This window comes from Gopherus evgoodei, chromosome 4 (assembly GCF_007399415.2).
Source record: "Gopherus evgoodei ecotype Sinaloan lineage chromosome 4, rGopEvg1_v1.p, whole genome shotgun sequence".
NCBI classification, from domain to species: Eukaryota; Metazoa; Chordata; order Testudines; family Testudinidae; genus Gopherus; species Gopherus evgoodei.
The window spans coordinates 111,089,120-111,101,648 of NC_044325.1; the positions used below are offsets into that span (position 1 = coordinate 111,089,120).

The 12,529-nt window shown below is 39.3% G+C and overlaps 1 protein-coding gene across 1 annotated transcript in view; it reads right to left on the reverse strand.

Annotated features, from left to right (window-relative positions):
* Positions 1–12,529, reverse strand: part of KCNQ1 (potassium voltage-gated channel subfamily Q member 1) — a 564,083-nt gene that overhangs the window by 39,203 nt on the left and 512,351 nt on the right.

The following is a 12,529-nucleotide window of genomic DNA, read 5'->3' on the forward strand; positions in this document are numbered from 1 at the left end:
TAAAACAAACCTCATTGTTCTTTTACACACAAACTAAAAACACTTAAAAACCTCTTGCCAAAACCTTGTCGCTCAGTTTAAGTCTGGGTGTAACATGTTCATACTGGATCAACCCAGGAATGTGGGTCCTGTCCATTCTTGTTTACCTTTAAGAAAACCCCAAACATCACATGTGAGTGAACTTTCAAGCTTGTGACCGCTGTAACACACGACACAAATGCATACATCTGATCAATCTTTTTACAGGCAACACAGAGAAAAGGGGGTGGGGGAGAGAGAAAGGTTGGTTTTGTCTGTGCATGTTCTGTAAATGATCTTGACTTAACCCTCCTGTGACAGATACTGGATAAGTTCATACAATATGTTGGCCACTTCTCAGAGAAAAAAAAATGTGCATAAACTGTATAGGTCCCTTGCTGCTAAGCCCGGCAATGAAGCTGATTATGTGTCTTACTATGTTATTCTAATTTTTAAGCCAAACCCCCAGATTTTATTCTTCCTTAGGAATGTACCAGAAGGTCAATATTTCAAGAAGAAAAACTGAAAGAAGCAATTGGAAGATATACTGTAGTAAGCTCTGGGTACAAAGCTGTGGAGCCACAGACTTTTGTAGCATTTTGCTACTTATAATGGCACACATCAAACAAATACCCACCCAGGATTTATTTATATAATGAGAGCACTAGGTTTTTTTCCAGGGTTCTGTTAGGTAATTATCAGACCTGTTAGATTGGGAATTATTGGATGCACAAGGATGTATCATGCCTCTATTTTAGTGCAACAGTAATTTCCAGAGGGCTCAATGGCCTCAGGAAATTGGTAATGGGTGGTGAAAACTTTTCACTTCTAAGGTACTTGTTTCAATTTTAGCCCAGGTAAGTACATCTAAAAATTATCCTCATCTGACGGCTGTTCAGTGGCTTACCTATGTAATGAGTTTGGGTAGTCTAAGTCCAGTAACCAGTGGGACAGGTGCCAACCTCACAATTTGCACTAATTAGAACCTTAGACACGGGCATGAACTATCCTCTTAGCCTAGAGTTGGTCCCTCCAACTTTGAGTTGAGGAACATTGGTAAGATAGGGAAGGGAAGCTGAATGAACAGAATAACATAACATTTTAGTCTCTAGTGCAGTCAAATCCACCAACACTAAATTCATGTGAAAAAAAAAAGAATCATTTTAGAAAGTTGTTTGTGTAAAGGACAGAAGCATTGCCTCTTCACTTGGTTAGAAGAGAGTATCATGTGTTCCAAGGGTTACTGAAACTTTAGCCTAGGACAGGGCACCTCTTACTAGAGAAATTGTCTCAGGGATACCTCCCCTGCCATTCATGACCACACTGACCAGTTGTTTCCATGGACCAGTAATATACAGAAAGTAGATAGGCCAAAACCTTTTTTAAAAGTGACTAGTTATTTTTGATGTCTTCAGTTTTGAATACCCAACTTGAGACACTTTAAAGAGGCTTGATTTTCAGAAGGTGCTGAGCACTCACCTTGGAAAAATCAAGCCCCTTTAAAGTATCTCAAGTTGAAAACCCGAAAATGGAGGCACCCAAAATCACTAGCCATTTTTCAAAATATTGACCATAATGTTCTTCCTTTCTTTTAATACAATTTGGCATTTGCAAACAAGCAAAACAGCCCACTCAAAAGATCAGTCGTCAGCCTGCCGTGAGTGCTTCACAAACTACAAGTGGTCCATAGACCACAGTTTGAGCTTCAGAGCCATATTCCCTTAATAGTGGACTGTGGGTATTAAGAAATCCCTTTTCTGGATGCATGACTCCGCCTCTCTCCTTCTCACAAGAACACTTCATCTTAGAGTCAACAAAAGAAAAAAAAAAGAAAAATTATATTATGAGGAGTAATCGTAACTGCACATAGATTATTTTTCTTAAAAAAAACAACAGAGGCCCAGAGAAAGGAGAAAGTTATTTTTATATGTAAAAAGAACCTTAAAAAGGTTTTAACATTTTGCTGGCAGACTTAATGTGAGCTAAGTTAGAGTTCAAAAACTATGTATGTAATCTTAGGTGGGCATATGAAAGCTTGCACAACACTAGATATCCTTTCAATATGCCTCAGGTAGTTGCCAACATTTTTATATAACATTAGATATTAAATAGTGTAAAAGAACAGTCAAGCATTTCAAAATGTACCAAATGTTTCCTGAAGTACTGTTCCTTCATACAGAGGAAAAATAGCTACCTCATCATCGAAGAACCTGATACAGTTCTGAAAATGTATGTCTCAATACCTGGGGAGTTTCAGAGCGTTGGGGCGTGTTAAGAGCACACTCATACCATAAAACAAAACCCTGCCTCCTGCTTCCATTTGCTTCAGCGTTTCTAAATCTCCTGGGTGCATGTAATAGATATTCCTTTGGGGCCTTTCATATTTAGGGCAAGATTGCACCTGGCCTCTGCAGGCCTTCGCCACAAGCACAGGAGGCGGGACTAATAGTAATCCCCACATTTAGAGAGCACAAAAAATGTGACGATTACTGTTGTCCAAAACACTAGTCTGTCCAAAGGAGCTGGTATGAGAGTATTGGCCTGGCCCCCTCTACACTGGTCAACAGAATTTAGCTAGACAGTAAGTGGATAGTGAACCCACCTCAATGACTGTCCTTCCCACATGCAGCCCAGAGTGTTGGGGGACACTGTGCTAATGTAAGACACAATGCTAATGGAGCATCTCTTTGGACAGTGCATCTCCACATTTCCCAAACATGGTTCCTTGAGTAAAAAGGCTCAAAAGACCCCATAACCTTCCCAAATTTTGCGTTTACTGGAACAAGTCATACAATATCTCCAAATTAACAGATGTGGCCAGCATAGTATTAGTTTTACAGATGATAAATCGCTGATCCCAAAACTAACTTCTGATTTTTTGTGATTTCCAGTTCTGAAAACCTGTCTATGGCCTCTTGACAAGTTCTTCACATGCAGGAGTGATGGTGAAAGCTTTAAAACCTTTTCAGATTTTTTTTTACATTGATTTTATTCATGATGTGTTGTTCATTTCTCCGGCATATGTTTGTATTTAATTTCATTACTATGGACATTCTTCAGTAAACAGATTATTATACAGTCATGGCTTGGAACAAGAGGATCCAGAATTTGTTGCGATTCAAAGACTAGAAAAAAGTCTAAGGGAGGTAATTTCTAACACTTTAAATCTTCTTGAAATGGCATGTTTGTTGAGGTTTATTTAACATACATGATTCAGAGAAATGTTCACATATTTCACCAAGCAAGATGTCCTACATATTTTAAGTCGAATTTAGCAGCGTTACATCGATTTAACCCTACATCCGTCCACACGACGAAGCCAGGAAAGAGGCCAGGAAAGAACTGCTGTGTTTGCTTAACGGCAAAGGTATCATGCCTCACTAGCGATCCTGCCCGAGCCAGGTTGCTGTGTCACATGCACTCCACGCTGTGTCAGCCCTGGGCAGGGGCATGACCGCTTTGTAAGCAGGAAGGCCATAGATACAGACATTGCATTATGTAGCCTCTGTAGCTAGAGAAAATATTCCTGTGCATTTGGCAAAGTCTGTGGCAAAAAAAGAGAGGCCCCATAGTGTAGTGGTTATCACATTCACCTAACACACAAAAGCCCTGTAGTGTAGTGGTGATCATGTTCACGTGATACGTCCCCGGTTTGAAACCAGGCAGAAAGTTCACTGTTCCTTTTTCTGACTCCCCTCCTACATTTTTAGTCTTAGAACAGACCACGCTGTGAAATTTTACTTTGAATTATATCAATTATAAGTTAAATAATATGGAAGCTTTCTCTAAGTTATAGTCGCGAGATTCCTTACCCTTTCAGCTGCTCTGATAAATTAACATTTTTGTTAGGGGTGGGGGAAAATTATCATGAAGCCTTTTATAGGAACTGAATGCTATCTAGGACTCTGAAATAATCTTAACGTGGCCCATAGAGTGCAATCCTTTGTTCTGTATTTGTCATTCCACAAGTTGAACTGCTCCTTACTACTGTCCAGGCTTCATCAGCCATGGGAGCAAGGGGCAGGCTGGGGTAGGTGTGACCATGTGGTGCTGCTGACTGGTGGAGCAGCCTGAGCAGAAGCCTCAGCTAGCATGATATTCAAAGCAGGACTCCATGAGATGAAACTTAAAGAAGAGAATGAGCTGGAGTCACTCCCATTCGATGCTCTAAGAGGAGGATAGCCACTCTGTCCAGGCACCCCTGACTCGACCTCATTAATGTCTGCAGCAAAGCGTGGGCTGAGCAGGACCCCGGTTGGCAGCAGCCGACGGACGGAGCCCCAGACCGGCAGCAGGCTGAGTGCTCAGCCCATGCGGTCTGGGGCTCTGTCACCGGTCCCACTCAGCCCACTGCCTGCCTGGGGTTCTGATTATCCAGGCACGCAGCGGGGCTGAGCGGGTCCGGCGGATGGGACCCCGGGAAAAAAGGCGTGAAACAATTCTCTGCCATTGCTTTCACGGAAGTGGGGGGGCCTGACCACATGTACTTAAAACCACCCACAACAACATTTTTGCCCCATCAGACATTGAGAGCTTAACCCAATGGGCAGCAGAACTGTGGGATAGCTACCCACAGTGCACTGCTCTGTAAGTCGATGCTTGCTGTGATAGTGAGGACGCACTCCACCAACTTAATGCGCTTAGTGTGGACATATGCAATAGACTGTATAAAACTGAATTCTAAAAAATCGACATCTATAAAATCGACTTAATTTAACAGTGTAGACATACCCTTGGTGAGCATTTTTGCATTAAATAATATAAGTACTTGGAAATAGACCCTAAATTCCCTTTTCATATAGTTAAGGGCTGGAATTTATGAAGGGAATTATTCAAATAGGTATTAGCCTCTAGCAAATCTTTTCCCAAAGCCTAAAGAAGGCAATAGTCACATACAAGCATAAGCCAGCTGTCCCCTTCCACTTACGATTTCAGTTTGGCTAGCAGTAAATTCATTCTTCTTTTTACAAGGACTTTTTAACTGACCAGTTTAGGGCCTGATCAAGCTTCCATTGATTTTGAAGGGAGTTGGATTGTTTTTCGTTCAAAAAATACCTCTGAATGAAAAACAAAAACAACTTGGCAGTTATCATTGAAAGGTGGAAAAATGTACTAGTACACCTGCTTAAACATAATGTGTATTCAGTAACAGGGACTAACATGCACATTAACATCAGCATATGTAATTTTTGAAGGAAAGCAGCCTATAGTTCAGAAATCACTCAGGTGCCAAACAACAGTCAAATGCAAGGATACTTAATTTGTTGCTAATTACTAGGTGTCACCCCCATAATCATGATTTATAAGTGGAGTTACAAATGTTCTGGGCCATAGAAATGCACGTTTTTCCTTTTCACCTTCTTAATGTTTGATTTTGTAAGTGTGCACCTCAGCTGTGTAATATCTGGTCTAGCCCTCTTCTGGATAAGTTCATTTCCTATGAGGGCACTAAGCCAAATTCTTCTTAAGGAGATAGGATTTCTATTCCCAATAGCAGTGAATCTAAGAGGTTTAACAAGCCTATGGAGAAAAAAATGGCATGAAGATGCTGTATGAGTGTAAGTTACAAGAAATTATTATAGCGGGATTTCATTTCCATCAACCAGCACCATTAATGTGCAGTACAACTAAAACAAAATCAGAGTAATTCTGGGTTGGATTCTGAGCTACTGTAAATCTCTATGGCTCCACTGAGTAAATGGAGTTATGCCAATTTACACTAGCTGAGTATTTAAGCCCCTATTGTTTAGTAAGATCAATAACTTTCAAAGAAGTCATCTAGTTCGAAGACATTACTCTGTCTTGTTAGAAAGGGGTAAGGTGAATAAAGGTATCATAGCTTTTAACATAATTCGGTTTCAATTAAAGAAGTCACAGTGGTTTGGCCTCGTGTCACTCAAAATACTACTATACTGATTTTTTCAGCAAAATGTTACTGTTCAAGAAACAAACAAATCCTTTGTAAATGCTGGCATGCATATCCAGAATTCATGTAACAATAGTTTACAGTTACTTCTATTTACTTTGTATTCTTACAATGAATGGATTACACCGTCAGTAAAAAGCAGCAAGATAAATAGCGTTTTCATCATCTTTAACTTCAGCCAATGTCTGACAGCTATTGCAATAAGAGGGTTAGTTACTTGAAAACTAGCAAGGCAACATGAAAATGTAAAGATTTATTACTTCCACAAGTGCTTCTCAAGTCGTAACGACTTGGTTTTCAGTGGGAAAAGTTCAGACGTTAATTCCTGGACAACTTGGAAGTTAATTGCTGACTTTACCAGACTCTTCAAATGTCTTTTGGTTTGTGCCAAGGAATGAAAATTATTTATGAATTATCAAGTTTCAAGAATATGTTGTCTTAGTACAGTATGTGCAATGTGAAATCCTGGTATTAACCACATGAATCAAGTTTTAACTTTTTATAGATATATACTTAAGGGATATTATATATATTTATAATTTAAACTTAAAACTTACTGAATGCCAAATATCGTTTTAAAACAAAACTGATTATAAAATCTTTAAGTGGTATAAAACTTAGAAAAAATGTAAACCAATTAGGTACGATGGTTTTCAGAACCAAATTTAAAATTTTATACAAAAAAATTATTGCTTAGTGACTGTTAAAGTTGCGGCAGGACACACCCCATCCATCTAAACTCTTAAAGCAGGGAAAATAAGACGTTACTGGGAAAGACCTTACTGATTCCTTTCCACAACATAAACACTGTTGATAACACTCCAATACTCCACATGGCTTTCACTTTCATCTCTAACACATCTCAAAAGCAATAGGTATCCCAACTTAATCAAACTTTTACTCTAATGAAAAATCTTTCATAAGATAAATATAACCTTTATATCATATAGATCTACAGATCTGCTCTGACTGTCACACACCCCAGGTGTTAGGAAAGTTAAAAATAACTTTATTATATTATATTACCAAGGACACTGTTAAGGTTTTATTGTCAAGCAGAATTTGGCAGCTTGAGTTTGGTGCGCATATTATGCCATTGAGGAGAAATAGTGCCAATCCACTTTATAGCTAAACACTACAAATGTATGACTGATATTGTAGCACTCAAGTAAATGAGGAGGAACAATGTAGCTAAAGAACAGTTCCAAGTGTTTTAGCTTTCTTGCAAGAGGGTTACAAAGAAAAGTCAGAAACTCCCCAGCAAAATTTGCAAAAATGCCTATTTTTCAATACTTATTATGAACTTTACAGAATTTAAAACTGTACAAACAATAGAATCATAGGACCGCAGGGTTAGTTGGGACTACAAAGATCATCTAGTCTAATCCACTGCCAAGATGCAGGATTTGTTGTGTCTAAACCATTCAAGACAGGTGACTACCCAGCCTCTATTTGAAAACCTCCAGTGAAGGAACTTCCATGACCTCCCTAGACAGTCTGTTCCATTGTCCTACTGCTCTTACAGGTAGGAAATTTTTCCTGAGATTTAATCTAAATTGGCTGTGCTGTAGTCTGAACCCATTGCCTCTTGTCCCGCCCTCAGTGGCAAGAGAGAACAACTTTTCTCCATCTTTTTTGTGGCAGCCCTTCAAATATTTGAAGACTCACTATCATGTCCCCTCTTAATCTCCCTCTTCTCCAAACTAAACATACCAGTTCCTTCAGCTTTGCTCCTATGGCTTGCATTCCTTCCCTCTGATCATCGTTTGACACTCACTTCTGGATTCTTTCCTGTTTCTCTACATTCTTTTCTATACATTGGTAACCAAAACTGCACACAGTACTCACAGTGAGTCTTAACTAGTGCCGAAGAGTGCTACTATCATCTCTCGTGACTTGCATGATATACCTCTGCTAATGCAACCTAAAATTGCATTTGCAATAAACAAAAAGTTCCATAATTAGCCACGGATTACAATCCACATTTCATTTTACTAAAACTCAGACACCATTCTTTCCATTGTCAAACAGAAACTCTGTTATGCAAACTCACCCATGGTATAGTTACTGCTGTACCATAATATTAAAAAATATCCAACACAGTAAGGGAAAATAATAGTCATTACCAGAGGACGCTAAATTCATTTTCAAGGTACACCACCAACTTGAAATTTTGCAGTTTACACATATAGAAATGGTTTTCACCTCTATCACTGCCCCTAAATCTTGCTGAAAATTGTGTGATTTTACAGCTGCATTATCATATTTTAAAAATGGTCCTCTCTCCTTTTTCCTGTGTGAGACCCATACAAGCAACAGGGACACTAACTAATTGACTATATTCCATTGAAACAATGAAACAGACTAGAGACAAAGTTCTGACAAATAATGCACAAGCTAAAAGGATAGACAAAATAACGTTTTACTCTGATCTTTCAGTTATAACAGGAATTCTCAAACCTTTCATTTTGTGGACCATGTCCTAATAGAGAGATTGTCTTGTGAACAACCTTGGTTCCAGTTACATGATCACATTTCAATCCTGTGTCAGCAACAACAATTGTTCACATGAAAAATTAACATTAGGAAAGTAATGTGCTGTTTGACTGAAATTTAGCAGCTGCAAACAAGGAGGCCAGCCAGCCCCATGTGATTAGCCAGCTCTGTAGACCATCAGTTGGTTGTATAGGACTATAGCTTTACAGACCAACAATGGTGTGCTCCAGCCTCAGCTCAGATGTCTACACTGCAGTTTTATAGACCCACAGCTGCAAGCTTGAGTCAGCTGCCATGGGCCAGCTGTGGGTGTTTTATTGCAGTGTAGACATACCTTTAGATGTTACTTGTAACAATAGACAGAAGTGTGATTTTTAAATGACATAAAAGTGCACACAAAACAAATGTAGCAACGCATGTATTTCATATTGCTTTTCATAAGTGTTCTCATGTTGTAGACTCTCCATCACTAGAGATTCTTAAGAGCAGATTAGACAAAAACCTGTCAGGGATGGTCTGAATAATACTCGATCCTGCCATGCATGCAGGGGACTGGACGAGATGACCTCTCAAGATCCCTTCCAGTCCCAGGATTCTATGAACCACACCGAATCTGAAATATAACCTACATACAGTAGGCATATTACCTCTCTCTTTTAGGGGGAAAGTCATCCCCATTCCCTCTTTAAGTCCCACTTAAGCCCTTAAAATGCATATAAGAAAACACTCCATTCTGTGGAGGTGGGTATAAGCAAGAGTTTCTTCCTCTTCCTGCTCGTCCTGTATGAAACAAAATAAAGACAGATTTTCCAAAAATAAGTGCTTTAAGAGGGAGGACTTCAAAATGTCCCAGGCTATGACAAAAAGGAACATTACTGGCCTGATACTTCATTGCCCTGCATCTTGTGTAGTCATTACATCAATGCAAACTGAGTGCAAAGTGGGTTGAAATGCTATTGAATCAGAATACCATTTTACTCCCACTTTTTTACTGGTGTAAATGGCTGTGCAAGGTGTAGGGCAATGGAGAATCAGTCCTACTGCACCTAGTTTTACACTTGCATGCACCAGTGAGAGTAACAACACAGCTGAAATCAATGGCAGTTACCCTTGGGTAAAGCTGATTTAAGTGTGATCAAAATCAGGCCCTTCATCCTTAACTAGGAAAACTGTTTTTGAGGTGGAATGGTTTTCATTTATTTTCTAAAACAGTGTGTTTCATAATGACTTAGCATTGTACATTCCTACTGTTTTAATACAAGAAATGGCTCTGAACCAAACTCTGGAGCTCAACAGCTCCGAAAATGGGTACAGCTCAGATAAAGAATCAAACTTTGCTGCTAGCTCTTGCCTACAATGGGCCAGATCAAACAGCCAGCTCTGAACACTCCTAAATTCTGGAAAAGTCCAGTTCTAAGTTGTGTGTCTCAGGGTCATCTTTAATTTATGAAGTTTGTTTTAAAATTATATTTAACATGCTACAGAGTCTCAGACAGGACTTGATCCAAAGCCTGACAGAAGCCAATGGGAGTCTTTCTCTTGACTTAAGTGGGTTTTGGATCAGACTCATTGAGAGGTCGAATGGATTAATCTGCCTGAGCCTCAATCCCTGATCTTTCTGCTGAGCCTGACAATAATGATGGTTTTGGGTTTGTGTGGGGACTGCACCAAAACCATCAAGTTCATCTCAGGCCAATGGTTCTCAAACTTTTCCATACTATCACCCTATGTTACAAGAGAAAACATTTCAGGATCCCCGTTCCATCTAGTGATAAAGATGGGGGGAAGGGAGCAGTCAGGACCCCTTGTTGACACAGGCAATCTAACAGTATATCAGTTTTTGATATAACACCTGGCATATTAGACTGTGTGTGACATCAGGGGGAAAAAAGCCCCAATAGCTTGAAACATATGAGAGAGTGCAATCATACAGGGTAAAAGAATTAGTGATGACTTGTTACATAAATGCACCAGGATATTCTTGAGATCAAGAGCTCAGCAGTATTGAAGAAAGGGTTCCTGCATTTCATTTGGTTCTTTTTTTACAATCTACAGCAAGATGGGTTTGGCAATGAATCAACACAATTGAATTAAGGTTCTGATGTCATGATGAATGACCCAGGTCAGTAATGAATCACTGCTCTGTAACAAACCACTATCAGAAATATCACATTAGATGTCACATACCAAAAACCTAACCATAGCTCCTGGCAAACATTGCATAAGACTGTGTTTTCTTAGGTTCCAGCAGCTGTAGTGTTTAGGAAGGTTTATTTTTTCCTCCATTTAGGGATTCAGTTAAGCCTTATAAACATAAAAGAATTAAACAATTGTATTAATTACTAGAAAAAGAGGAGGATCTAAATCTTTATTTTATTAGTGAATAGATTATAAATGTCATCTGACAGTTCATATGAATATGTAGCAAGTGTCTTGGAAATAAAAAGGCAAGTTTATGCATTCTGAAGGATTTCTTTCTTTCCTTACTAAAGTATCCAAAAATCCTGCGCTGGGGTTGGAGAGACACAGTTCTGCTAGCTTCATATAACTTGACAAAAATTTCTTGACTTCTCCTATTTCTTCCTGGAATTACTGCTTCATTCTGACAAAACTGCCTTGAATCTGTATATGTGACACTTCTATGATGTCTATTTATTCACTTCCATGATATTTCTGTTTGATAACAAAGCAGATCCAGGGCAGCATACGAGTAAAACTCCTTCTATCCTTTCCCTCTAACTCTCCCCTGACAATCTGAAATATTAGCAGGATTCACTGAGCCGCATCTTGCAAACTGGATTGGCTAATGTTTGCTGGGCACTTATTGCAGCTCAGGATTAGTAGGCCCTTTATTATGTAGTTTATTAATACACTTTCACCGACCCCTAGACCAGAAGGACAGATGCAAAATCCTCTTCCTTCTTCTGTAGAAGAAATGACAGCTATGACTTTAGGAAATGAGCTTCCCAGCACACTTCACTTCACTTCAGACACTAGCCTTCTTTGTGATCATGACACCTGAAATTGCAAAGCTTCTATTTGATTTACACAGTAGTCATTCCAGTTATCGTAAAGCAAAGTGCAGTGATTCACACAAGCAAACAAGCAGCAGCAGTTCCATGTGGCAACATATGGCTCTTAGTTTCGGAAAGCAAGCTCTAGCATTATAACCCTCATGAGAGAAATCAGTCTGGCAGTCCCGAGCAGCATTTCATATCATTACAGGGTTAAGGACATACTAAGTGGGTCTCATGATCTATAGAAATCTGACTAAGTGGACGTAGACATAAACATAATGGTAACAAAATACTTTTGGAGGAAATGTGACAGCTTCAAGCTACCCATGTTTCTGCATGATTATGATCTTAGAAGGAAACATCTGCTTGTCAAGTGAGCCTTTTCCAGGAAAAGCAGTTTTTTTCCAGATATATGGAAGTAATATGGTAATTCAGTGATGTAATTAATATAATTAATATAAGCAGCATTCATTGCAGTAAATCAGGCTTCTGGTTACATTCATAAATGCAGGAGTTTCACTTCTAAATATGGACTTTATAGTTTTATGAATTCATTTGTTTCATCTCATTAAACAAAGTTGTCCCCAGTGAATAAGAGAGAATTAGCTAAAACAAGTGAAGGATGATGACTTCAAGCAGAGCATATTTTTAAAAGTCTATGAGGAAAGACTTTATCTAAATTCTTAATATTTAATAATACTTTACTCTTACAATGCCAGTTTCCTGGCTTCCCAGGTAGCAGCACGTCACTGGCTTGCCACCAGCATCAACCAACCAGGTGGGCATTCCTTTGGTGCAGGGGAATCATCAGAGTTGGCAGAGCTGATCGTACATAGAGCTGATCCTACAAAAACTTTGTTTCGTTGGAATTTGCTGATTCAGGTGACATCAAAATGTTTCATGGAGCTGGTTCTCTTTTGCCAAAGTTCTGATGGAAACCTGCCTGCTTTCCTTCCAGCTTGCCTGTTCGACTTTGGTAGGCTATCTGGCAGGCTGCTGACAGCCCAGGGCCTCCCAGGTCCACATTTCAGGTGCAGCCCACCAAGCAGACTGCCTCAGATAATAACAGGGA